General features: G+C 39.1%; 1 protein-coding gene across 16 annotated transcripts in view; it reads left to right on the top strand.

The window, feature by feature from the left end:
• The window catches only part of eya1 (EYA transcriptional coactivator and phosphatase 1), a 64,136-nt gene that overhangs the window by 3,153 nt on the left and 34,865 nt on the right, over positions 1–26,118 (top strand). For 12 of the 16 annotated variants that reach the window (XM_044340271.1, XM_044340269.1, XM_044340265.1 and 9 more), the window contains exons 2-3: positions 1,356–1,416; positions 19,528–19,823. The gene's annotated coding sequence lies outside the window, so the exon portion shown is untranslated. Of the gene's footprint in view, positions 1–1,349; positions 1,417–19,527; positions 19,824–25,432; positions 25,670–26,118 lie in introns of those variants that run through there. The other 4 variants (XM_044340255.1, XM_044340256.1, XM_044340257.1 and 1 more) reach the window with 4 other exon arrangements.

Below are 26,118 nucleotides of genomic sequence, written 5' to 3'. Positions count from 1 at the left end.
TTTCATATACTGAGAACAAAACAAAGTGAGGAAAAATGCCTGAGCTGATTTGCATCGACTTTGCTATCAAAAACTGAGGGGGGGAAATGAAGTGAAACTGATTTAGGGGATGCGTAGTTTTCTTCTTTGCTGGTTTGTGGACTGTGTTGGTGAAGGTATATCATACTCAGCTGCTGAAAAAATCTGAAATATCAGTGATCCACTCCAAAAGGCTGAAATTGGCATTAATTGTTAACTATGTTGTTCCCTCTTCATAAGTTTTTCCAAGTTGTTGCTATTGGCTTTATGGCTTATCTTAAAGAATCCAGCCATACAATAAAAAATCAACATTATTAATGCGGTTTGAGTGCTAATTAGGTGGTCATTTGGACTGCAGGCAAAGTAAATACAAGGGCCATCCTAATAATACAAACACGTTGATTGTACACTTCCATTGTAAAAATGCCCTCATTACGTATAATTCTTTAGATCCAGTATAAAAAAATCACCATAGTACTTACATTAATGAAATTAATTCCTATTCAGACTTGAATTACTACGACTAAATGATATGCTTTTATTAAACAAGCCAAGGAAAGGGAAGTACAGGAAACCAGGCAGTCTTGAGTAACAGGCCACTTGAGTTTCCAGTGTAATAAATAATTCACAAGTCCTGTGTGATGAGCTGCTGAGGACAGAAATCCCTAATGACAGCTTTTTATAACCTATGACTCAGCTGGCCATTATGCTTCTGACATCCCTACACAGACCACATCCCCTCTGCATGCTCAGTGCTCACTCTTCTCTCCCTCCGCACTGCTTCGCCTACCGCATGGACAAAAAGGAGTTACATTACAAAGTACTGTATACATTCACTTAATGAAAGAAACTGAAATTGAAAACATAGTAAAATTAAATTATTACATATTAAATATTTTAAAAAAACAACACATCCATTTTGTGAAAGTTTTTTAAATTTTGTTAAGAAACAACCTACTATCTTGTAAAAGGTGTGTTACGCTTTGGTTGTATAGAGACAGTCATTTGCAGTCTTGAAACAGATTATATAATGCACATTAACTATCAACAATAACCCTAGTATTAACATTTTATTAAGTAATAATTCATAGCACTGTTATATCAGTCTTTTTTAGTTAATTCTAACATGTGGTCCTTTTACAAAATTGTTTTTTCAATCAGCTTCTTCATCTCATTTGTTGTTAGAAATGTGAGAAATACAGGAAATGTGAAAATTGCAGTGAAAGCAGTAAAATGTTTTTTTGTGAATGTGTAAGTTTTCTTTCACAAAATGTATGTTATAACGGTATAATTGTGGCTATTAACTTCTTTCTTTCTATTGCATTTTCCAGCTTTAGGTCCACGCAGGAGGGATTGGGCTAACCTTAACGCCTGTTGCTACTGCTGTGTATGTGTGAGGTAAGAGACTGAATAATTGAGTTTCTCCAGTCTGCTTTAGGCCTGTGACTGATCAAGTGTTACAGTGTTTGATTGGCATAATGGCACCATACCCCCCCAGGTAAGGTCATTCCGAGCAACATCTGGGTCTATTATGCATTATGCAACTCCCAGTATGAAAGGCAAGGCCTCATATGGTATTGGTTGATATCATTATTGTTATCATTTCCAAACCCCAGCTCTCACTAAGAATAGGTGGTTAATTTTAGATGCAAAAAAAGATCCAATTACTCAGGCCTCTGCTTGTGGTTGTCCCCGGAGTTAGTGCAGGGAAATAAATCTGGTGGCCTTGATTAAGTACCTGACAATAGAGTTAGCACAGCACTAGTGGTTTATAGTAATACAGCGGACATGGGCAATTAGGCCCACCAAGTAATTTACAGTACTGCATGCAGGTGGTGACCTGGTATGAGCTGGGGACCACCTTAGTAACAAATTAGATCGTATAGGCAAGCAGAGTAGCAGCTCTGTACGACTTCCAAATAAAGCAAAGTAATCAAAGAATATAAAAAGCTTGGCGCATATTTCAAATTTGTTATGGTTTTGTTTTTGTGAAAGGAATAACATATGGCTCCGGGTTTTTCAATCCGTAATTTTCTGGAGAATGAATGATCACTTTTATACGTTGTTGATCTTTTTACGTCAGCGTGGACTGTTCTCCTCTCACTGCTACCTATTAATTATGAAATACTGTAGGTCTTGCCCATTTCATTTTACTACTTCTTCCTGCTGAACTTGGTGTGAAAGGCTGCTGTTCTTAAATAGGTGTATAAAAGTAAGAGTGGGGAAAGTTACCCCAGCACCAACTCTCTCTAGCATTATGTCATCAGAGTCAAAAAGGCACAGCTGAAGAAAAATAGCTTGTTTCGCACATGATAGACACCTCAACACATGGAGCAAATGGGAGTGGGCTATTTGGCTGCTTTTTTTACTATAGCAGAACACACAGCAGCCTTGTTAAGAAAATTCATGCGGTATTATAATCCTTGGAAGGACCTAATAGTTAACCTTTTAGAGAGAATAGGTTTCTCTCTTATCTTAAAATGTGAACTTGTGCATTTTCTTAGTAATTGATGGATGATTAGCCACAATGAAATAATAGTCCACGTGCTAGAATATGCTCTCTACATATCTCTACATATTTAATACACAGAAAGATCTGTTTATACATGCATCATGCTGTGTGTACAGTGAAGAAAAACAGTGCCCTCTTTTGCCTGCCAGCCTGCCTCTGTCTTATCCCCCCACAGATTGAAGCATTATTTCAGGTTTTGCTGTAGTTTACAGTGTGGAGACTGGCAATCTGTGTCTGTGGCTTGTCAGCCTCTTGTACAGGGTCAGGCACTAGGCTGTAGAGTGGCAGGACCCCTGGAATAACTCTGACTGCCTTGATCCCCACTGTCAACACAATGGCCTTAGTGTAAGCTGATTTCATCAAGGCCACCACAGTACGGTGGTTGCCCTGCTCCCCATGATGGACCACTGCTGGGCTGGTTTCCTCAGCAAGCCTGTTTCATTTAACAGGAACATGTTCTGTTCAGTCAATGCAGTTTCTTCCTGTGGCGCTCTAGGTGTTTGACTTAGTTTCTTGATTCTGTTTGTGGTCGAATCAGAAACAGAAACACACAAGAGCAAAAATATAGAACATACTAGGTGAGATGAATTAAACTCATTCCAAAATTAAAAGTTGTATAGTATAAAAAAAATGAAATCTCTCCAATCACAAATAAGTCATGAAGTTTAATACATCAGTGTACTGCTATTGCTTACTCCTTTCAAGCATTGGTTACCAAGTGGGTTCTTTCATTAAGACCATTATTACGCTACATGTCTGTGCAGGGAGGTCCATCTATTTTTGTGTGTGTGTCATTCATTCATGACAAACGCCCTGCAAATAGGGAGAAAAGCTAATTGGCATAAACTCCAATGATGTAAGCAGCACCACACCACTAACAGCTGTGTGTGGTCCAGCGATGCTTGCACAGCTATTTTAAAACTCACATCCAAAAGACATACACTGTGTAATTGTGCTACACCTGCAATACAACTTGGTCTTGAAGACAGATGGTGTAAGCAGCAGAACATTTTGCTTTTTTCCCTTGACAGAGAAGAGATTAGTTTTGTTGAGCTCAGTCATAATTTATGTGACCTCCTGTCAAAGCTAATATACGTGCGTTTATTAATATAAAAAGTCTGTCTTGCCTGGGATGATTTTTGATAGATTATGTAAATGAGCATTGGTGAGGACAGTTATCACACGTGTTATTCCTCTGTCTGTTAATTTAAATTCATAGAAGTACTCTAAGACAAAAAAAGAAAATGCTTGGAAAACAGTCTAATTATGATAGCTATTTCCATTCATCCAATAATTAAATTTTGCCCTGGTTATTTCTACAGATGCAAGTGTGAACTCATTGCTGGACTACTGTAACAATATTTTGCATTTCTGCTACTGATGTTTAATCTCTCATTAGCCTTTAGGTGACATGAAACAGCATCAGCCTCAATCTTGCGTTTGCCAGTCAGAAGCAGGTTGAGTGACAGGCACAGAACAGCACATCCCTTATGTAAACCCCTTCCTCTACCACCACGAAATTAGAGTGGCTGTTGCTACACACTGCCGCCTCCTGCTTCTACACAGATGAGAAAGTAAGCACTCCGGTTCAGAAGTTCACATTTTGGATGCGTGCCGGAACTACTTAAGGCCAGTGACGTTTTTCAGAGGAACAGGTGGTCAGAGTGACATAATTCTGGCTCACTGTTTAGATCCTTAGAAATTAGGCTCTGGTGCTCTAGAAGAGTTATTACTCTGTCAATATGTATAAGCGCAAGTTTATCTGACCTGTTATTAATTTAAACTGATAAAAAGGGAAAGACAAAATTACCATACTTCTTTACAGCTCCCTGTATACCATACTAGCATATATGTCCGCAAACAAACAAATCATATACATATGCACCCATCTTTGACGTGTCTCAAGGCTTGGCTGAGAAAGCTATTTATTCACATACACTGTTAACTACTGGCATGTATGTGTTCGAATGGAATGCCATTCAGAATGCAGAAAATATATTTAGTTCTCGCCAACAGACAGCAAAAGGCACCAGTGGGTCTAGCCCCTGTGTGAGAACAGTTATTTCTGTCGCAGTATGGACTTTCAATTACTGTAATCCGTTGCTTGACTCCTTCAAGAACATCAGGGCTGATTAACTATTTAGATACATCTGATGTGTCACCTACAGTGCATATCATAAAGGGACATAGCTGTATTTTTGACAATAAATTCATTTATTTTCTTTATATTTTTCTTTTTATTTAGAAAGTGCCAAATGAAGGTTTTAGGTTGGAATAAAGTATAACTTGTATGGATTTATTCTAGTCTTGTCCTCTGCCTCTTGACCTCCATCCACAATTTATATGTGAGTTATAAAAGGAAACAGGAAATGTAATATAGAATATCTGCTCACCTTTGTATTGATAAGAAATGGTTGCATCTTAGAGTTATTAAGAATGAAACATAGTGCAGCAGCTGTTTGACAGATTGTAGGTATTATGAGTTTCTTTAAGCCCATTAATAGGTAGGTGCTTATAGACAGTGGAAATACCCCACAGCTGCAGTGTAGCTGTTGCTCCATATGTGATCCTCCTGTCAGACGCTCAGAAAACACTCAAACTTCACTACCATGCAGACATACAGTACAGCACTCTCCACTGCAGCCATGCGGACATCAGCTGTCCAATGTATAATAAATCCACAGATGTTCTGCTTTTACTTACAATTACATTTATTTAAAACCTTTTTGACACCCTATTAGTGATTACCTTGCAAATATGTAATGTATGCTAGTGATGCATGGTGTAACAATGCATGTCTTTAAACAATTTCATTGACATGTAGGGTCACATGTAACTCCCTGGTAACACTAAACATTTTGGATGCTTTAATTTGGGAAACCCTGTGAGGTCTGTGCTTATATTTGGTGGAGGTTTTACCTAAAGCTGGGAAAATCTAATGGCAAAGCCATGTGATTCAACAGGGATGAACTGAGAACAATGCCCAGATAAGTGAATTACCTACATGGTAGGAACACACAAGGGCTGTGTCCTGAAGCTATAGGCAACTGGCAGGCATACTGTTTGTATTAGGAAACAGTTGAGCAGCTCCTGCAAACACAACTTATCCTGTTTAATTGGTGTGTAATTCCTGCAGTTGTCATATATGTCTGTTTTACTTGCCCTATACAAACAATAGAGGGTAGTGTGAATGGCCATTGAGTGGTTAAGTGGAGGCTTCTCTAGGAGGGCAAATAATTGGTTGTAGGGACTGTGTAAACATTTCTAAACCTTTAGTTGACAAAGTTGCATTGTTCATTTTGGAACTGGCTGAATTACAGTCAAGTCTACTTAATTGTGTTTGAGGTATAATGCCTACATATTTTTGATTACTCACAAAATGTTGAATGAAATGTTGAAATGAATTGTAAAATTGCAGTTAAACAACGTATTTGGTGTGAGCCAGCCAACTAATTTGTCAACCAGTGCTGCACAAATACAGCCTTATCAGCTGTAAAAAACAACAACAACAAAAAAACCCTAAAACAAAACATGGACTATGTACTCACCCAATAAACAAATAGTTATCAGTTTAATGTTTGACTTTTTTAAATTTTATGAATAATGTCACACCAAATTATGACCACCTGACTAGTCAGTAAGCATAATGATTAGATTAGGCAATAGGCATTAATAATTATGATTAAGTAAATAATCTTGCACAACATAACACAGAAAACAACAGCAGGAGTCACTTAACTTGTAAAAACACTAAATTAAAATTATACTAAATAAAACATTATTGTAGAATAGTATAAAGATTTATTTTAGCATCCTCCAAATTATTTTAGCCTTATATAAAAGTTAATAACATATTGGAGAAATTGAGAAATGTGAGGAAAAACTTAGTACTCACAGCACTTAAGATCTAATACTAATTCTTGGCTGTGGAAGCTAAATTGAAAGGACAGCACTAATCAAAGCTTAGATATCATCCAGTTAATGGAGTAGTCACACAGGGTTGATGCTATAACATGTTAAAAGCTTAAAAAATAATTATGTACTCTATGGTCAAAGTGACCACCACAATGTATCAGACTTTCACACATTTAATTATGTGTATTAAATAACTTTCACTGAGATGCTATATTGGTGTCTGTGGTGCTGCGTTTATGAAGTGATTCATTGAAGATATTGTAAGTGAGCATGCTATTTTAAGAGAAAGGATACATTGACTTGGCTGATGTATGTTGAGCACAATTTGATTTGGAATTAAATATGAATATAGATTAAAACAATCAGAAATTTTACATATGCAGCATTTCTCATGGCAGGTATCTATGCTGTCAGCCCAGGAACAAAATCCAGCTGGTCTGATTAAAATGATCAAAAACAGATTTAAGTCATATAGTATCTCTAATCTGCTGACGTGAGTGAACAATACCTTTACCTTCTCTCAGTACTCAAACTTTTTAAATGTCCTAGAGGAGTTCTTGTTCGAGTCCCAAACCTACTGAGATCTCTAATGAAGGCTTTACCTTCCAGGCAAGCATATTTCTCCAAATGACAGTAATTTACATATGATGTATTTAGAGAAGAGGAGGGCAGGCTAATTCTATTTAGAGATTTTCCTTTGTTTTAGGAGTCATTAGCAGCTAGCTCAAATCTAATTTTTACAATTTCATCAGGCCATCTTGGAAAGCCTCTGTGAGCTCATCAGAGAGGAGCATTTATTGCTAAGTGTTCTCTATTGCATTAGCACACAATAAAGCGGCCAGGGACTGCTACAGACGTTTATGTGGAATCCAGTTAACACTCCGCCAATTCGTTTTTTATTGGGACACAATCAATTTTTATTCATTTTAAAGCCAGAATGCTTTCTTTCATTGTGTGCCTACCCCAGCTTATTATGCCCTAAACTAATTACTCAGTTGTTTTCACAAAATGCTAATGTTTATGTTAAAGATTTCCTCTTTGAAATGCAGACACGACATATGCATAATGTGAGATTTTGTATTCAAATATAAGTCTGTCACATATGTTCTTCATTACCACACACTTTACACAACACTTTGAGCATAATAATTGCATTCATTTAATTTATAAAACAGTGAACACATTGATTTTGAAGAACTGCAATCACAATAATCAAATAGCAGCCCTTCAGTCAAATTTGGCCCTGGACCAAAATTATTTGACCCCCCTTTTGGAAACTGTTTTTTTTCCACATTGGGTTACAACATTACTTAGTAAGCACCAATCAAAGAAAAAAAAATGCAAAAAGCAAAATGTGCCACACTTTGTGTCATGCACAAGGCTTCCATGGTGCTGAAAAGAAGTCAAATAAACCAGAATCTCTTAAATTCCAACAGGAATAAAATTAATCAGTATAATTTTAGTTAAAGAGATTTCAGTTTCTTTGTAAATAAGATACACTGGCCTGACATTTATATATGAGTAAACACATACTTCTCCAATTATTCACCATTAAAACTCCCATTTTCATGATCTATTATTCTTTTGCATCAAACAAGTTTAGTAAAAGTGACACAATGTGTTGCATCTGAAGTAGAGGTGATGGCTTTAACTGAAGCTTAATGGTATTATTATTTAGAACAGCACCCCTAAATATAGGTTAGAATGCAGAATTGGTCAACCTTTGAACTATAGGTCATTCATGATCCGAGGACAGGAATTATTATTATTGCAACAAGGGCAAACAGAGGGCCAGAATGAGATAAACATAATGTATTTTTGAGAGTTTGTTACATTTCTTAACCCAGTAGATATGCATGATAGAGTGTATTTATCATGATTATCTTTTTTTATATATCATTATAATCAAAACTTAAAGCTGCTATTTATTTGAGGTTTGTGTGAATAGCTGAAAATTGATCCATGTGTGGCGAAAAGTAGCTCAAGCCGTCTCAATGTGAACTAGATGTGTGCATCTTCACTGCGGTGTGATAATTAGAGTGCTTAAGTGCTCCTGGAGACAAGACAAACCCAGATACCCTCTTCCTCTTCAGCCCCTCCTCTCATTCACTAAGAAGGTCTTTAATGGCTCCCATTTGACTCTGATATCATTTATTGTTTGGTATCAGATGTACACCTCGTACCCTTCACCATTTGCGCTGAAGCACATTTGACCTGAAGTGTAATGTAGGCAACAGGCGTCAAGTCTTACTCTTTTCTCTTCTTCCTCCAACCTCTAGCCCTCCGCTGCCTTCCCATCAGTAAAATGCGCCGGCATCCTCTCTTTGGTATTGCATTTCAGTATGCACGAACAAAGAATATTCAAAGTTGCATCCTCAAATGACCATCAGTGACATTGCTCGGTGTACAGTATGTACACACATACAGTGAGTGTGTGGGTTTTCCATATGTGCATACAGATATTTTTCTATTCCAGTTTTGGGATTTGTCCTGTAGTGGGCTCTGGAATGCTTTCAACACATTGATGGGATGACAAGTTATCATTGATCTGTTCTTACTTAGTGGGATCCATTAAATAATGTATGGGCTCCTGTGCATTACCAGGGCACTCTCCTGTCCTCTACCCATTAGAAGAGTAGGGCGCTAGTGGCTCCAGGCCCTCAGAGGTCCTCAGGGTTTCATTTAATTAAATTATCCTATAATGAAAACTTCCATAATGAGATTAATTTTAATTATTTATCGGCAGACGATTTGAGGGAGAGGCAGCATTAATTATGCATGAAAGGGCTAAACATTTTTCAATTCATCACCTTTTCCTTTTGTTAAAGGTGCAATTTATTAAGTGCTCTGCAGCTGCTAGAGGTGATGGTGGTGGAGATATGGACGACCAGGCCCAGGGGTCAGTCAGAAGGGCTGTTGAGGTGCTTGACTGTCATTTGATAATGTACATTATATTGATAAATAAACATCCCCACAATATGTGAGGTATTATGCGTTCCCCTGATGTGTTACAATAAATTATTGAATGTCTTTCAGACGATTTATCCACGTTGTGAAAAAAGAGCATGTCACATCTTTCCCATTACTCAAAAATAATGTTCTCTTTTTAATACTTGATGGATTTTATATTAATACCTAAAGGCAGAGAGGTAATCAGAATTATGCCAGTAATTCTCCTCTGATGTTTGTATATCTCCATCAGGTTGGCATGTTGATTCCCCCTGTGTGTGCACATTAGAAGATTTTGGTGGCTGGCCAACAGAATAGGGGAAGATTGTCGACTGTCACACAGTGTGAAACTGTAATTAGTTGGCATGGAAGTGTGCTTGTTTCAGTTCCCGGGCAGGAGAGATAGTAGTACAATTATGATGTGTAAGCCGATACATTGTTGAATACAACTCTCTTTTGTGATTTAAATTAGCACTTTTCAGATCTTTGTGACTTTTGTATTAACTGACAGGAAATCAGCAGGCAGAGTGGCAGAAGTGGCTCAGGGCAGGAGACAAGAATGTCATTGGGATGGTGAGCCGAGTGCATTTATCAGGCCTTCATCAATAGTTGATTAATAATTCAGGCAGAGTCTGGGGCTTCTTTGGGGCAGGGTTTCAGCTAGCTTGTAATTTTGTAAATTGCATAGTCATCATGCAATTGATGCAGGCTTCTTTGAGAGTCACAGCTGTGACTGCTGGGCTGCCTAAGAGATTTTATCAGCAGGTACAGGAGGAGTTTAATCCAGATGTGGTAGAATTGTACTCAGCCATCCACAAACAATATAAAGACAGTTGGAAGCACCTTGCTTGCCAGAAAAAACAAAATATAAAAGCTTCTGATGCACACAAATGATTGAAAGCAGACCCAGAGCAAGAGATGAACATAAACGGATGTTGTAAAATATGCAGCAAGCCAACACATTTGGAACTCAGTACTTTGGGCACAATTGTAGTCAGAGCACATCCATTGCTTTCCACTTTAACTTGGCAATAGAATGAACAGCTATAGAATACCCAAGTCTAAAATGGAAATCAATATTCAAGTACAGCTTTTTGTGAAACCACCAGTCTCATCCTTTGACAAATTTCCACCAGATACTTCCCCTGGCTTACAGAAAACAAACAGCCGTCTCTTTCCATTGTTAAGTTGTTCAAGGTGCCTTGGCCCAGGTGCAGTTTTAGCAGAACAGTCTGTGGCCAGTGAATGAGCAAACCCCTCAATTACTCCAAGCTAGCTCTCTGATAACTCCCATTCAACAAAATGGGCCCTCTAATTGCCCTGACCAGTATTACCTGTTCTGTGCACTATTCTTCCACATTGTTTCCTAGGCAACTGGAAGTTTTTGTGACCTATAAAAAGTTGCTACTCCTGTAACTGATCCGAGGCTAGGCGGTTGGTTGTTTCCATGGCAGGCTGCTGAGCTATTTATAGGTCTATCTACTGTAGCTGGTACTAGTAGGCACAGAAAACATTACTAACAATTTGATTCATTGATTTAGAAGAAAGAAGTTCTCTTTTGCTTTTGGTAGACTAAAAGTCAACTAGAGAACTGACTGCATGTTTTGAGAACCAAAAACACCTGGGGCTTCAGCAATTGAGTCACAAAGACAAGAGGAAGAGGGCTTCACACTCTCTCCCTTGTTTTCCCACTTTCTTTTCCCCCCTTAATGCAGAAGCGGATCCTTGTAACAAAACGTAATGTTTATTTTGGAGTCAGAGGCAATACCCTGGATGACTGGAATTTCTTTGTTGTGGTTTCGTTTGTGTTTTCAGGAAAGACGCGCAGAGCTGCTGGTATTGATGAATCATATGTTCATCATCAGAGGTCCTTGGCAGTTCAACACGTCTCTCTTCACTGTGTGTGTCTTTATCAAAAGGTTAATCAGGGGAATCTTCTACATTAAAGTGATAATTTACCTCTGATTCACAGGGTGGAAAAGGTGTATTAATTATCAAAGGTGTCATGAAGAGATATCCCTTAGGGCAATTGGCAGTGGTTGGAAACTTAACTCTAAATCTCTAACTTTTAGCTTACTGTCTTTATACACTACACATATAATACATTTTAATATTAATACCTCTATCTTGTCTGTTCCATAGTTGTTGACTTAATATACATGTTGCTGCAATTGTTTCATATTGTCCACCCCCCAAAAAAAAAAAAAAATCAAATTTCAGGTCAGGACCTGTAGCCGTTGGCAAATAAAATATGAGCTGCTTGTTTTATAACCAAACATGGATACAGTAAGAAAGTTTTGAGTCCACAGAGAAGATTTAAAGAGGCTATGCAATAGATGGAATGAGATGGACCCTTAAAAGAGGTGAGATATCAATGAGAATCCATTTAGTTTATGGAGCAGATACATTAACCTAACTAACAATCAATCATTTCTGCCTTTAAAGCTTTTTAAAGCACATAAATCTGACCTGTCAATACATTTTCAGCTTCATGCTCACTCTTAACACCATTGTTGTGGTTACTTATCTAAGACAGTCCGTTTGTTACTTCCCCCTTTGAAATGCACCTTTTACTGTGCTGTCTACCTCGTGATCACAGTTAAATTTCATTAATGCTGCTTTGCAACATATATAATTCTACAGTATCAGAAGATGAAAAGTTTCCCAGAAAAACTTATAGCAGAGGACTATTAATAGAAAGAGCACTCTCAAGAGCAAGGCAGACAACAGGATTATTGTTGCACTCAATTTTTGAGTTTGTCTCTTGTTGTTCAGCGTCTCTTTTTTGGTGCAGTAAAAAAGGCACATTTAAGTTAAATTATTCTAGGGTATCATGCATTAGCCTGTTAAATTATGTTAACAGAGAAATACTGTACCCCGACATGCAGTTTACTGCCATAGAAAACTAAAATATGAGAGTGTTTTTCCTCAAATCACTTGTAAGCAGTTCTAGCTAGATGAGATAGAACATATTTTTGCACAAGTACAAAGGGAGAGTGTGCTGTAAGGAGTGCATTGCAAATTCCATTTCCTCATAGAGGAAGTCACCTTTTAGCGGGGCCACTGCTGTTCCGAACACATCGAGGGGAAACAAACATGGAAAGTTGGCATATCATTTAGTTCAGTCGGTTCTATTGATGTCTTCCACAATGATATGTTTGTCCAAATGAACTGCATTAGGAGGCTGCAAAGCCTGAGATTTCAGGGAGGTGGACTAGCATTACAATTAGACAGAATTGGATAGAGTGAATTGGTGTTTACATTCAATGAATTACTGTTGTATTTGTTATTTCCTCCCATTAGTAGTCTCCTCACTTGGATAATGCGATCTTTGTTTTATCATATGTAAAGTAACTAAGACAGCTCTTCCTGTTCAATGGATATTGATAGTGCAGCAGTAGTGCTCTAGTAAAAACAATAAATGAAAGGCTGTCTCCCTCACTCGTAATGACTCCAGTGACAAGTACCAGACACATGTACAGAAGTCACCAAGAGGTACTTTGCAGTAAGGTATTAGCATATACATCAGCACTCTTCTCTCATAGTCCTAAACTGCGATTATCTCATTAGCTATTTTAGAACTTCATGTCATGCTTCATGTCCCTCTGACACCAGCATGACTGGGGGAAGCTACTAGTTGGGCAAGCTGCTGATAGTTCACACTGTCCTCAAGGCTGTAAAAAATTGTGCAGCTCAGCACGTTTCCCGCTGTCCTATAAAATGAGTGACATTTGGTGCCTAGATAATCCAAGCTTCTGCTTTTTTAAGTGCACACGCAGAAGGAGGCAAGGAAGACAGATAAGCCCAGCTGTTAAGTCTGCCCAGGAGTTAAAAATTACTGAAAACTGGTGTCCAATGGCAATGCACATTCATCACTGCAAATACCCCCGTTGTGTTTGCTTGCACTTGCTTCTTAGAGAACAAATGTGGATGTAGGTTAAATATAAGTTATTTTCCGGTGTGTAGTATTTCTGTTTTATTTATGTGGGATAGCTAGCTGATTGTTAATACCCCTGGCTTAAATAGCCTTGTCTGTGCTCTTGTACCGTCCCTTGGCACACACAGCACCATAACTTGAATGTGGAAGCATATTCTGTCAGTGAGACAAACCACTGGCTCATACAGCACTCCCTCTTTTGTAACTGTATTTAGTCACTAAGCAGAATGGCACAGACCCAATCTAAGTGGCTTTCATCTGGCCAATTCAAACAGACGTTTGACCCCAGACATTTGCCTAATGTGTTTTTGTTATGTGGACTCCTGGCTTCACAAATGTCACAGTGGCTGGACTAGTGGGGGTTTGGCGAGTGACTCAGGGGTTGGTGGAAGGGGGGTACAGGAACAGGGAGTAAGCCTTAGGGGAAGGGGGTTGCAAGCAACTTATGTCTATAACCTCTGCATTTTGTACTCTAACCCATTGGGAGTTGGTGGTGTGGTGAACATAAGTTCCCAGTGATGGCCAACAACCCCCCCCCTTCCACTGCAAGCCTGCTGATCAGCGGCCGGCCCCGGCACTCTGCTGACCTGGGCCCAACTGGGCAGGCAGCTGTGGAGGAGACGGGGAGTGCCACATTTCTGGCCGCCCGGGTTGCACAAGTCAGAAGCCAGTCCCAGACAGTTGGGGCAGCCCTGACAAATGCTGCCATTAGAGGGGTGCTGACAATTTATTACCAAACATATTGGTATTTTAGGGTGCAGCTGATTTAGATTTAGTGGCATTGCTGGTTGAGGCTCTGTGACTTAAGAACTAGCACCAGTAATCCTGGCCTTCAGGTTTAATGACACAGCTGACTCACTGCCCCTCCTCCACTTACTTACAATCACTGATATTTGCTCATCTTGCCAGATTATAGTTTTCATCAGATTCCTTAGTAGTTGTATTCACAATCAAAATATGCTGCTAAGCTATGGAATCTGGGCAGAGAAGCACGAGAAGGCTTGTTGTAGAACAGTTTTAAGAAGAAAGAACTGTTCTATCAGGTTTAAATGTGAGAAGTTGAACTCAAGTGTATAGAAAAAAAAGTATTTTTTCTGCTTTTTTGTCCTACAAACCTGCACCAGTGAGGTGAAGCTTTATCCAACACTGAGTACAGTGCATTTACGGGAAATTCATATGAGATCATTTATCCACTGGTGTGAGGAGAGTAGCTGAGAGATACAGAATGGAAGCTTTGTCGTTTTGTTGAAAACTGGTGGAGGCAAAGGGCCATACAACTTTCAACTAGATGACACAATACTGAGGACCGGCAAAGGCAGCTCAATAGAACAACAATGACCAGAGAGAAACTGAACATTTGCCTGCGATTTAAATGAAGCAAATCTAAATATGAGTATATTAATACATTTGCCTTGTGGATATGTTCATATCACAAAGACAAGCCAAATTAGGATTATTAAGTCCATATGGTGTTAAAAATGCTGTCATATTGATAATAATCTCTGGTATAAATTAAACAGTATGTTGTTTAATATTGTGATGCCGATAACAATACGGCTCAAATTTGGTCTGTTTTTATTTAAAACATTACAAAATCACGCAAGCTCAGTTTTTGCCACACAGTTTTCATCTATTGAGAATTACATAAGCCAAGCAGTTGGTAGCCAGAACAATCACTGAACTAAAGGAAATTTTAGATGACATTAAACTGCCTCTAAAAACCATTTGACATGAGATGTAAAATTGAGCATATTTTGCAACTGCATGCACTATTTATTCTCCTCAAATTTATTCAAAAAATGATTTTGTTGGAATGTTTGGGAGAAAACGTATCTGTATCAGAACTGTCCCTGTGTTTTTCCAGTTTATAAATTGTAAGCAAAGATCAGTGACAGCTTCACAAGCGATGCGGACTACGGTGTAAAAAGGGAATTGCATAAAGTGTTGATATCTTAGTTAAGCTAAAAACATTTGTTTTTAAATGATGCTTCATGCAAATGCATATTAAGCCTTACTTTATGGTGAAAGTTGAATCACATATTAATGAAGAAATTCAGATTCTAAGGATGACATGAATCTCTGTATATATATGAAACAAACCTCATTCATGTGCCTTATTAAGCTGCATTTACTCTTCTCACTTGCTTTATCTTTTAACGGGCTATATATTCTAAGTGTAATGCCCGTGGTGATACTTCCAGCTGTAGCGATGTCTCATTCTGAGTAATAGGTCTCTAAAGTGTGCTTGTTTGGCTTTTTTGGGGCCATTGGAGAGCAATAAAGTGTCTGTCTGAGGATTTTCGGGGTCCTCATAGACTTTCCCCAGGTGTGCCTCACTGGTCATAAAGTATAACTTGTCTCTCATAGTATATGGATAAATGTGTCAGGTTAGTGTTCTTTAGCTAAATACTATTTAGCATGCACTGTTATTTTTAGCACAACAAATACAAAATATAGACACTTGGAAACCCTGGGACTTTTTTCTACTTCTTTCATTCATCATACAAATGAGTATTTAACTTAATTCAAAACATGTTCTCTTTGTTTTGTTTGGAACCAAGATGGCTGCAACAATAAGGTCACTCTGTTAATTTAAGTTTGTGACGTCCACTGAGGTTAACCATTTCCTTTGTTCCTCTCTTGCCGTAGAGGAAAGCTCCCATGTATTTTCATGTTGAGGTATGCACAGTGTTTACTTTTATCACTGCTCCTCGGCGAGGCAGGCCAACCTGATGTTTATGTTTATAAGGAATTCTGGCTTCACTCGGAACTTTCATTCACCACTTGAAAGCACTTGACTTGCTACTAATTTACCTTAAGAGACTTCAAAATTATCTGTCTGCACTGTCAAAATCTTTTTTGTGGTGACAACTTATCATCAAAGATTTTCTTTAGAATTTAATGAAAGCCTGGTAGATAGATGGGTTAATGTTATATTGTATATGTTTGAATCCTACATGCAGAAAGACATCTTAAACTCAAGATAACTTGTTTTGGGGCCTCAAAATGTGGGTTGCTTTTTGTTTTTGCTTTGATTGGTTTAGCTGTCTTAAGTTAGTATTACAGACTTCACATGAAAATACAAGCAGTTGGAATGGAGGAGGAATGGAATAGTATTGAAAATGATCTTGAATTTCCCTTGGTCATCAGTGCTGCTTTGCTTTACCAAGGATATGTCACTCTGTGCAGCTCAGTTATTTTCAACAGGAAACTATGCACATTAAATAACTCAGGAATATCCAGTACCTGCACTTACAGAGCTCTTTGACAAATTGCCATCCAGCAACTTTAATGTCCCACTTGTGTCAGGGGCAAGCCTAGGGGTTGGGAGGTTTGTATTTTCTCCTTAGTCAATAGGTGAACACTTCACCTGGTAATGCCTGTATAAATATATAAAAAACTGTTATTTTATCCCAAGTTATCCCAAGTTTAGATTTCCCGTCTTGGGGGACGGACTTGAGTGTAATGCTCTGTGGAGATGTATGTCAAAAAAGGAACTTGATCCTCCCCAATGTGTGACATTGTATAAACACTGTAGTAGCTCTACCCAAACAAATTTGCAGCATATGCATATGAAAATATTGCAACTGTGTCACCAGGGTGTTAGCATTTCGTTTCATCTGTACCATTTGATCCCTTGTCACACCGGTTATGCTGCTCTCACACTGTTTATGTAATCTTTGTCAAGATAAGTAAACTCTTAAACACCAACATGTTCTTCTTTGTGGAACAACAGGAGGAAAAACTCACCACAGTTTAGGATCTAAAACTTTCCAAGTACTAGGGTTCCAGTTTGATGTACATTAACTCTCCATTCCTTATCTCAAAAACCAAATCAGCCATTTGGAAGTGAGTCTATTTTCATGTGTGTGAGAAGTTGAGTGGATAACCTGTTGGCAGTGGAGGACAGTGGAGATCTCTCTTCACTCTAAATTGCAGGCAGGCATCCCTGCAACCCCACATGAAGACCATTGAGTCCCATCAAGATAATCCTTAATAAAGAACGGCTTCACATTTAATCTTAGCAAACCTCTCAAATTTCTTACTTGATATAGTTTTTGGCAAGTGGCGTTTTAGCACTGATGTCAGTTGAACAGTATCAGTGCATCTTTTGTTAAGCTTCCATTTGGCAGATGTAGATTGTTCTATTAGGTTTTTAGGTTTTTATAGTTGCAGAATAGACTATTTTATTGTTCTAATGTGCGCATCAAATTAGGTTTTCTTTAACTGAATATGTCCTCTTAAACTGTAGTGTTTTGTACATATGAATATTTCTTATCAAATGTTAAACGAAAAGCGTTCAGCAATTTGTGCGAATGCATAATTCTAAAACTCAGCAACTCAGCTTCTTGTAAATATACATTTTCAGTTAAACCTACTTTTCATGAGATCGTTTGCATTTAACAGCATTGCATTCAATCCTGTGGAACATGAAAATAGCAATCACGAAACATCCCCAGTAAAACTACTGGGTTGATTGGAGCCTTGATTCAAAACATACCATACAGCACTGCATGCAGCTGAGGAGTGCGAGGAAAATCTGAGTTTTGTCGTTGAGACATAAACAACTCTGGATAATTATACTGTGCAATTTGAAAATAACTCACTTGCAAAATGACATCTCAAGCTAATTTTATACAGCTGCTTATTGAAATAGAGAGCGACAGAGTAAATGCAGTAACTCAATTGGCATGTGTACCCCTCCGCTATTAGAAATAGTTACTTGAGATTCCCCAAGCATCTATTAGTCACTTGAGTTATAAAGAATCTGTTCAATGTGCAATATATTTCATGCACAGATATTGAAACATGATCCTATGGATTTACCTGTGGGCAGTTGATTTGGAAACGGAGGTAGCACTTGCATTTCCAGCAGTCCACATCATTACTGCAGTGTATTTAAATCAGGAGCAGTGCAGCTCGATTCTATTTCTGTCAGCTCCTTGTTGACTGCTGCTGCAGAGGTTGGGTTTGTGTTGACCTGCTTTCAGTACGGGTTGTGAACTCTGCAGCTATTAGAGATTGAGAAATGTAGTAGTTCAGTAGTTGGTTGACCTCATGCCATACAACAAAATTATTTGAATGTGCTCTGTTAGTGCAACACACAATCATTTTTTATTTCTTATAATCACCCACTGACCAGCTGGTAACAGAGACATACAAGCACTGCATACACAGGCCAACAACTAACACAGTATACTATTCTTCTAGCCGTGTGTGTTCTTCTTCTTTCACCACTTCTTTACCATAGCAAACGTATGATTTCCTCTTTCTTGGTAATCATTTTTCAGTATTGCCATTGGTATTTCACGCACAGTTTTTATCCTGAGGAAATTAAACAAATTAGAAATGGTCCATTGACCTTTCAACCATTCATTACACAGAATTGATATTCTTTTAAAAAAAAAAGGTATGACAGATTGATGTAAAAGCTGTACAAGCCTCATCACCAGCTTGAATAAGTCACCAGTTTAAGCTCATCAGTAGCAGCATGGCCTTGTGTAGCAGCTTCGCACAGTTGAAATAATAACCTGGAGCAGACAGAAGGCAGTCATTACCTTGCACACAGACGCGGTGTGTATGTGTTGACGGAAGACTTCCACTAGACTGCTGTTGAGACAGAGAGAGCTGAGCCGCTCGGCCGCTGTTAAACCTCCAGCTCCCCATCACCTAAGCTAATGAGCTAAACCCTTGTTTACCCTCAGAAGTCCCTCTATGACAGAGAGAAATCCAGCAATGACCTAAGACACAGAAGAGAGAGCAAAAAACGCGGTTTGTGGCGAAAAAAGGAACATAACAAAAACAAGGGAGAACGAGGGGGAGAAGAGAAGTGTGGGCCCTCGGGGTGTGTGAGCAGAGCCTGGTGTTCCAGTGGACAGGCAGGCCGGTGGAGAGATCTGCTATTTCATTGTCTTAGTCTCCACTGATACAATCTGGAGAGGACTCTATTGCTTAAAGCTGTGAGTGAATGACATATGGGGAGCTAGTGTGAGGCACAACTCCCCCGTGCCTCCTCCAGACCCAAAGTCTTCCTGTGAGAGAGCACCAAGCAACTTTTCTGCTTTTTCAAACGGCAGCAGCCTCCCTCTCCCTCCCTCATTCACTGCCTTTCCCTCCCTCCCTCCCTCCCTCCCTCCCTCCCTTGCTCTCTCTCTCTCTCTCTCTCACTCTCTCTCTTTTTTTCCCTCTTCCTCAGACACTCACAAGTCACTGCCTGAAGCAGTAATCGGACAACTCTCTTTCTCACTAGGACTGGGTCTCCTGAGATACCGCGCGGGGCTCCATGGCTTCCAACACCTAAAATGAAAAAGAAAAAAGTAGTCTTGTAGTTTTCATTTATTGTGCTACAGACTCTACCAGCACCTGAAGAACTGTTTTAGAAAGTTTGCTGTCCATTCGGCTGGACTGCCCAATCTTTCTGCAGCAGATTTTTTTTTTCAAATAGAAGATATAAGAAGGGATAAACACACAGGGGATTCAACCATAATTGTAGTGAGTATGACTTTGATTTCTATGTGGCGATTAATGCGTTGGTTTACAAATCTTGTCTTACTTTTTCTAATTTTTGAATATGTCAGTATGTGTGTGTGTGTGTATGTGTGTGTGTGAAATTGTCTCTTATTTCATAAATGTGCATCAGCATAAAATTTAGGACAGAATTAAAAGCATTATTGTCAAACAGAGCAGGTGATGAATTAATTTCTGAGCTCAGCTTTTCATTAATTGTTATGGTTTGAAAGAGTACCTACTGAATTTTTATTTTGATAAGAATTATTGTAATTCTTTGGAGTTATTCAAAAAAGTAATTAAAATGGAAATAATATCACCTAAATGTGATGGTTTTAATCTTCATAGGAGTTTTAATTAATTTATCATGAGTGATAAAGAAAGGAATTGGTCAGGCGTTTTAATTTAAGTAAAAGTAAATACAACTCATGTCCTTATAAAGATGTCATTTTAAAAATGTAATATGACTTCATTTCAATAATAATTTAGAGCCATATATTTGATAATTGCTACAAATCATATTATAAAATGTTCTGTTTTTATAACACATGCACTATGTCATATAGGATTAGAAATTTAAATGTCCAGTTTGTCTACAAAAATCTCCATCAGTAACTATAGATGACATTTGTACAAAAATCTTTTTATTTGCTACAGATATAAATTGGCATCCTAAAAATGATAACCTAAAAATTTTCCTTGTTTGTAATTAAAAAAACCCTTTTGATTTGCAAAAAAAGTCAACTTTATTCATATGAGAAAATAATACTGTAGCTGCACATATATCTAAATTTCTGTTTGAAGTGTGGGATCCTTTTCTGTTTAGCCCCGTTTACATTTTTGATCAGGAAAGGAAAACATGCTGGAGCCTGCAGGAGTCCTTTTCGACTGGCAGAACAAACAAAACCAACACAGTTAAAGCAGTTGACATCTAATGCCATCTGCTGAGGCCAGGAATGCTATGAGGAGACCTGAGAGGCTCTCAGCGTCTGACCAAGACAACAGGCCCGACTCCCGGCCGTGCTGCGTCTCCACTCGCCAGTATTTCACGTGTAGTGCAGATGAGTCACTCGCTGTAATCACTAGCCTCTTTAATTGAAGGATGTTCTGGTTTAATGTTCTGTGTAGGATCACAGACTTACATCACAAGTCAGGGAATTATTGTGTGCGCGTCTGTGCACTTCATCCCTCTGAAATTTGGCTCTTTTTTCTCCTTTCCTTTTTCATCCTCTAATTCCTATCATTTTCAAACGCCTGCCCTTTTCGGTGTTTAGAGAGGTGTGTGTTAGTAGATGAAAGCGTGGAAATAGAGAGGTTAGGATAGGCTAGTGGGCCAGACTGCTTGCAGAGTGGCCTCCGTCCTGTGTAGACAAGCATGACAGTGTGTGTGACCGCCTGCTGCAACCATTCACTCACACAATAACCTTATTTATTCAATTAGCAGATAATGAGCAGACTGATTTGGGGCTGTTTACACTGTGTATTTGCTTTACACAGAGGGAGAGATCAGAGTCTCTCTGCCTGGCTGCGTATCTCCATGCATGTGTTGCAGCAGTGTGTACAAGCAGGAGTAGTCGGCGATGACGGTGGCATTGTTTGCCCAAGGCCTGATGCCTTCCGTATGGATGTGTCTAGCCGGCCGAGCCCAAGCCCTCTTCTCTCAGAGTGCAGATTGAAAATGGTGAAAGACACAGAGGGCTAATTGATCCTGCCTCAATCGGCTATTTGTAAGGAAGAAGGAAAGGGAGAGGGGGGAGAGAGCGCGAGAGAAAGAAGAAGGAAATGGGGGACCTGCTATTAAGTAGCCTGATTAGTGGGCAGGGGTTGTTTACTAAATACTGCAGGGTGTTATTTTGTTAACACATCACTGTTTGGATCTGAAATATGTGACTGAAAGAGCAGGAAATGAGCTTTAAAGATTCTGGTGATTGCATTACAGGTCTTCAATCACTAATACCCACTCGTGTGTTTGTTTGTAAATGGCAATATGTTTACGTCGTGCAAGAAAATATGGAAGCTACTGAGTTGTACGTCTAAACAGAAACCGTAGGGATCGTTGTATTGAAAACATGTCTTCAGTACAACATACTTCTGTACAGATCATTCAAAAATGTTCACTTTTTGAATTTAAAAAAATACAGTCTTTTGGATAGCTTCTGCAAATTTTACAATATCTTCTGTTTCCCATCCAGGGCAGGTAATAATTCGATTAACGTAATAGAGGACTGTGTCAGATTTGAGAGAATTAGAGTAACAAGACACAAGCATTAAAGTGATAAAATCGTTAAGATTTGTCATTGGACTTGCTTTCATCTTTGTGCTGTAAAGTCTCCCTCGTTCTGAGGTGGTCATGGTGGTAGGCAGGTTGTGATAAAATGTGCACCTTAAATCTTGTTTGATGGCCTCTCAAAGGCGAACTAGCCTTCTGGAAATAATTTTGAAGGTTGAAGAGCACAGTATTAACAGATTTAATGTAGCTATTGAGTGAATTGCCGGAGCACCATGTCAGATTGCACCAAATGAGAGAGACAAATTGCACATCAACAAACACTGCAGCTGTTAATAATTGTGCTTTTAAATACAGACGAATTTTTTAATTGTCTGTGAAGCACTATATGTTTCCATAATTTGTCGCCTAAACTCTCATTTATTTGCTAAAAAGTGTTGAATAGTCTGGTACAGTACATCCACTCTAATAAATGTGAATGGAATATAAACATAAAAAGCAACATTTAATTTTTTTTATCTAAAAGTTTTTTTTAATAAAGTCTTTTATTAGTTTTATTGTGTGTAAGAACAAACTCCTTCACACTCAGAAATCAAAGTTCAGAAAAGTGCTTTCATTGTTCAAAATGACATCACAATGTAATTTCAAATGTTTGTTTGTTTTTTGTTTTTTTTTAACATGCAGCTGTTTTCTTAAATACTTGATTTTCGAGGATTAAAACACACCAAGCTATTTAATGTTACATTTGTTGGCAGCGGTCATTTTTTCGGCCACGTAAAGAGACACAAGTGAAGTGTAGCATTTTGTAAACTGTGCCTAATTCCACTCACATCTGTGTCCAATTGTTGTCTGCATCTACATTCTTTGCGAGTGGATTTATTTTTCCTGGGCCACCATGTGGATTCAGCTGACCAGCTTAAGTAGGGATTAGTTGTTTTAAAGTTAGATTTTGATTAAAGCATTGTTTTTCAAAAGTTGTAACTCACAACACATGCCTTACATAGTCCGTAAAATTCAAACTTTGCCCTATAAAATTAATATCCATTAAAGATGACACAGGGAGTGGAGAACGGGAAGGATCCAAAGATATTAAGTGAAAATTAATATTTCTTTTTCAGTGTCATCTCTATTTTATTATTTTTATTTGCAACAGAATCGTAACTATGTGAAATAAACAAACATGTTAAAATTTTGTGCGGTGAGATAACACTTCCCTTGAGAAAAGGTAGAGCCCTCACCTGTGTGGTGACATAGGTATATGTAGCAAATGAGAAGAAACCATTTGTGCCAGGTCAGACAGCCTGCATACTGAGATGATCTATGCTAAAAGCTTGGCTGTGGCTATGTTTACCTTTGGAAATGCAGGTCTTGAAATAAGTAAAGCGAAACAAAGGGGCCAGCAAACAACCATGAGTGAAGCGTGTTGTGGCACTTCTTCTTCTTTTTTTCTTTCTCTTGATGACACTTCCAGCGCTTCATCTAGCCTGGCTTTGTTCTTGTTAGCTTCAAAGACCTGGCAGTTCAGGTTGAACTAAGAAGCACATCAAAGATGCTGAATGCAGCCCTTTTTTTTAAAAAAAATAAATATTTAGCGGCACAGAAGAAAGACTTGTTTTTGCTTTTAAATCCCTGCCCCCTCCCTTCTCCACTCCCATCCTCCTCGCTCCCCCCTCTCTCTCTTCACCTGGCTGGTTTCACCTGCTGGCAATAGCTAAGACACCAGCATGGTAATGGCTTCATAGGCCTGCACTGCTGAACAGAGAAACCAGCTACCACACACACACACACACACACACACACACACGCACACACACACTATACCACATCACTCCACCACAACACTCTCTCTCCACAATTTCCCCCAACTCTGTGATCGCTGTTAATGTGCTGTGGCAAAATGTGTTTCTCTTTCGTCTTTATGGCTTTTACCTCTGCGGACTTTCTTTTTCATTGATATAACTGTGTTTTTTTTTTACATCCCCTCAGCATATTTTAATCTTGCCTAATCTAAAATGCCAGGAGGAGGCACCATTGTTGTCTATAGGTCCTAAAGAGAGGATGAAATGTAATGGTTATTTTTTCTTAGATGGCTGTACCATAAGCAGTAGGAGAGAAGGCAAATTGTAAAGCCGGAATGGTATTCATGAAGGCTTTGCCTTGGTGTGAAGAGCAAAGCCTGTTGGAAAAAAAAGGAGAAAAAAAAACTTAAGACCATGCATCTCATGTTACTTTGGCTCATGTAAACAGTCAGCCATTAAAAAAATCATGCCAGGATTTTTGAAAAAAAAGATGATGTATGTCTTTTTGTTTTTTCCTGACCAGTTGAATACCTTTGACCTTTTTTGGACCCTGTATTCCCATGGTGGGCTGGAGTCAAGTCTAATATAGTGTTATAGCCATGCAAGTATATGGCTCTTCTTGATGTTTGCAGAGAGACGAGCAGAGCGGGAGTGGACAGCAAAATGTAACTGTCAGCTAAAGGAGAGTAATAGAGGCATTCGTAGCGTCATAGGAAACATATGTGGCTCCATATGCTCTCCGTGTTCTTGTTTCCAGTCTCTTTCATTGTCTGAGATGCACCACTGATCTGGGGGCCTCTAAAGTGCCCTGCGTGTGTTATGTGTGAGTGTGCATTTGCACCACTGGTCTGGGGGCCTCTGAAGTGCCCGGTGCATGAGTGTGTGTGTGTGTACACATGCAGACATACAGGCATGAGTTATGTGCCTCTGTGTGCTAAAGAAAAAGTCATAAGCATGGGTTTTTGTGTTGCCACGGAGAAAGACAAGATTTATATAATGTCTGTGTAAGTGTATATATTGTTCTCTTTCTGCCTCTCTGCCCTCTGTGAATAGGCTGTGAAGTTGTGTATTTCTGTGCTGTGGCATGGCCCCAGGCTGAGGCAGGCCCGCGGGAAGCAGCCCTGACGGTCATTAGGACCTGTCAGTAGGCCGGGAGGGGGAGTGCTGATAAATTTCAGATAGTGTCAATTGCAGATGAAAGATCTGCTGAAGATGCTAGGGGTGTCACGCTTGACTTGTCTCTGCTCAACAAGTCCCATCTCCCTTCCAGCAGCAGGCTACCTCAAGCAGGAAAGCAAGCAGGCCTTTCTCCCACCCTCGGTTACCCCTCAGACCCCGCTATCCCCAACCCCTCACCCCTTTGCCTACCTTCACTCATTCACCCCCACAACCCCCACACCCCTTCCTGCTTACCTTGGCTAAGCCGCTTTGCATGTTGATTGGGGGAGGGCTAATCCAGTTTGCAGCTGTCGTAGACCAATGATGAATCACCTTTCCGTCATTTGGCCATGCTCCCCTTGCTCAGGGAGGAGGGAGGACCTGTAGGAGGAAACAACATTGGAGCAGGGCTGCGGCTCGGAGAGAGACAATGTGCGCCTCTATTCCCCCGCTAGCCCTCTCTTCCCATTCTGCTGCAGAATAACAATAATGTTTTCTCAGACAAGGCTTTTTGTGTCATGGATGGTTTTGGACTGTGACATCGAGCTGCAATAACAAGGAGTGACATTGTTTCTGCTGGGGCAGGTGGAGGCAGAAGAAGGAAAAGGGAGTGTGGTTTGAGAGGACTGAAAGCCGTCTAGGTCCAGGTAAGAGCACAGCTGAGCCAGTGCCAGCTGCATCAGAGACATGTAGCTTTCTGCGTGGCATCAGAGATCGGCTTAGACTCTCTTCTAACAACTGTCAACTTCTCTCAGCCTTCTGCGTTGTCTGGCTGGAGATAGTGAAGGCTTTTTAGCCATCAGCTAATGAGAAAAAAGTTTTGGAAGAGGAGAAAAACATTGGAACATTGGATTAGGTAGTGTGTGATATGTGGAAATAAGGTTATTTTATTCTGTATGATCCTTAATGTGCTTATATTTATACATCATTGTTGTTGTTGTATGCTTGGAGGGTGTGATATTTTTAGGTGAGGAGTAAATTAATATACCTTTGGGAAAAGGACAATGCAGCTGCCATTATTGGAGTTTGTGTGAAGAAGACTGACTTGGCCTTTTGTTGTACTGTTTTATATTATTTCTTGTCTATTTGGTTTGTA

The sequence above is a fragment of the Thunnus albacares genome, chromosome 21 (genome assembly GCF_914725855.1).
Source record: "Thunnus albacares chromosome 21, fThuAlb1.1, whole genome shotgun sequence".
NCBI lineage: Eukaryota > Metazoa > Chordata > Actinopteri > Scombriformes > Scombridae > Thunnus > Thunnus albacares.
Note: the sequence above shows the minus strand (reverse complement) of the source record. Positions and strands in the feature narration are given on the sequence as shown.